The following is a 2,603-nucleotide window of genomic DNA, read 5'->3' on the forward strand; positions in this document are numbered from 1 at the left end:
CTATATGCTCTTTCAGAACCTTGTGACTGTCACTTGCCGTGGAACCTTGTGACTGTCACTCGCCATCAAGAGTGGACGCTGTCTCCTCTTCCCTTGAACCTGGACGAATACAGCATAGCAGAAGGGGTGCTTTTCGACCTCGGAGCCTAGGTCATAGTGGGCAGCACGGTTTCTCTCTCTTGGGATGCTCACCCAGGGGCATCTATGGCTGAGTAACAAATCACCCCAGATTGATCCACTTACAATAGTGCCCGTTAAGAATCTCACAGTTCTGGAGGTCAAAAGTAGGGGTGGGCTCAGCTGGGTTCTCTGCTTAGGACCTCGCAAGGCTGAAAGCAAGGTCTTGGCTGGGCTGGGCTCTTATCTAGGGCTTGGGATCCTCTTTCGGGCTCACTCGGTTCTTGGCAGAATCCAGTTCCTTGCGTTCGTAGGACCGAGGTCCCCATGTTCTTGCTGGCTCTCGGCTGGGGGTCACTCTTGGCCCCTGGGGCCTGCTCCTGGGTCCTTTCCACATAACCCCCTCCAACTTTAAACCAGCAATGCCACATCATCCTTTTCATGCTTCAAATCTGACTTCTGCTACCAGCCAGCGAAAACTCTCTGCTTTTCAAGGGCTTATGTGAGTAGATGAAGCACCACCCCCCCATCACCTCTTTGATGATCTCAAAATCAACTCATCTGCAAATCTAATTACATCTGCAAATCCCTTTTGGCATATCACATATTGTCACACGTGTTGAATCTCATCACCTTCACGGTCCCAGGGATTAGGGTGGAAATTGGTGGGGGCGGGGGCGGGGGCTTAGAATTCTACCTCCCACAAGCCAAAACCGCATGTTGTGAGCAAGTCCAAGCCATGCAGTGAAGCCCCCTGGAGGTGTCCAGCTATATATAGCCCCCCAAAGGTCTCAGCCAGCAGCCCGCATCAACCGTCAAAGTTGTGAGTGGATGCGCCTCCAGACGGCCTCAAACCACCCCAGCCAATGCACATCATGCAGCAGACACAGGCCATCCCCAAATTCCTACTCCTGAGTTGTTTTATGCCGGTTGGTGTTGGAGTGATTTGTGCCTGGAATATCTTCCTTTCTTCGTCACTGCTCTCCAGCTCCCCTTCCTTCCCTCTTTTGCTCTCCTGGTCCTTCCAGCATTATGTACTCAACCCCCCTTATTGAACCCCTGTTGAAACACCTAGGTTGCTTTTCTTTTCCTGGCTGACCCCTGTTCATCTATCCCCCGATTCTTCTTTGCTCACAGAACCCTAGTTTGTGCAGAATCTGGGGACAGCCATGTACCTAATGAGGGGGCTGGGGCCTCTGTCAACCTCAGAGACTGAATCTTGATTAGACAAAGGCAACTGGGATCGCCATCACCTTGACAAGGATTGGCTGGCTCCGTTCTGGACAATGGACACAGGGAAAGTCTGCCAGGGGACGGGTTTTCTGGGAAGACAAGAATGGAGGCCACCTCTTCCAGCTTTGGATATGGTTGCATGAGGGCATGATGCTGCAGCTACAGCCATCATCGTGCAGACACCCACATACTGAGGGCGGCAGGGCACCAAGATGGGTCTTCAGTGGTTCCTCTGACCTGTGGAATGAATGACCCCTGGGTACCCCTACCTCCGTTCTCTCTGTTCAGTTGTGTATTAGGTATTCCTTAGTGCTCCTTCCTCGGGGCCTCTGCCCTTACAGCTCCCTCTGCCTGGGGTGCCCCCCTCCACACCCCACACATCCGCATGGCCCTCTGCTCAGATGTCGCCTTCCTGAGACCTCTCAAAAAACAAACAAACAAAACCACACCCCTTCTACAGCCCTCCCATTTCTCTTCCCTGCACTGTGTTTATTATCTGTCTCTGCCACTGAAACATAAACCCTCCTGAGAGCAGAGAGCTTTCTTTACTATGCACCCTCAGTGTCTAGAACTGGGCTTTGATGTGTATCGCCTGTGATCAATAAATATTTGTCCAATTCATGCCGTGCGAATGCTTTGAGTTCTTTTTGTTGGACTTTGTATTACGTTCGGCCAAAAGCAAATGGTTCCTGCCCTCCCCCCACCCCCATCTTCACCTCACAGCTAAATCCTTTGGGTCCAATGCTTGCTCTAAAATGACACTCACGGGGCACCTGGGGGGGCTCAGTCAGTTAAGCCTCCCACTTCTGCTCAGGTCATGACCTTGCAGTTCACAAGTTCAAGCCCCGAGTTGGACTCTGGGCTGACAGCCCAGAGCCTGGAGCCTGCTTCGGATTCTGTGTCTCCTTCTCTCTCTGCTCCTCCTCTACTCACACACTCTCTCTCTCAAAAAGAAAGAAACATTAAAAAAGAAAGAAATGCAGATTCTCAGGTCCTACTCCAGATTACATTTAGATAAGATGTAAAATAAAACATAAAATAAAATAAAATAAAATAAAATAAAATAAAATAAAATAAAAACACTCACTCCAGACTGAGCATTTGCTCTCACGCCCACCTTGGCTGCTAGACACTGTCATCTGTAGGTCCCCTCAGGTCCCAGAATCCCCAGAGGAGAGAGAGTAGACCACATCAAGGCCCTGTTTGAGGCTTCAGAAGTCAGAAGAAGGAAACCCAAGCCACTTGGTATTGTG

The sequence above is a fragment of the Neofelis nebulosa genome, chromosome 17, assembly GCF_028018385.1.
Source record: "Neofelis nebulosa isolate mNeoNeb1 chromosome 17, mNeoNeb1.pri, whole genome shotgun sequence".
NCBI classification, from domain to species: domain Eukaryota; kingdom Metazoa; phylum Chordata; class Mammalia; order Carnivora; family Felidae; genus Neofelis; species Neofelis nebulosa.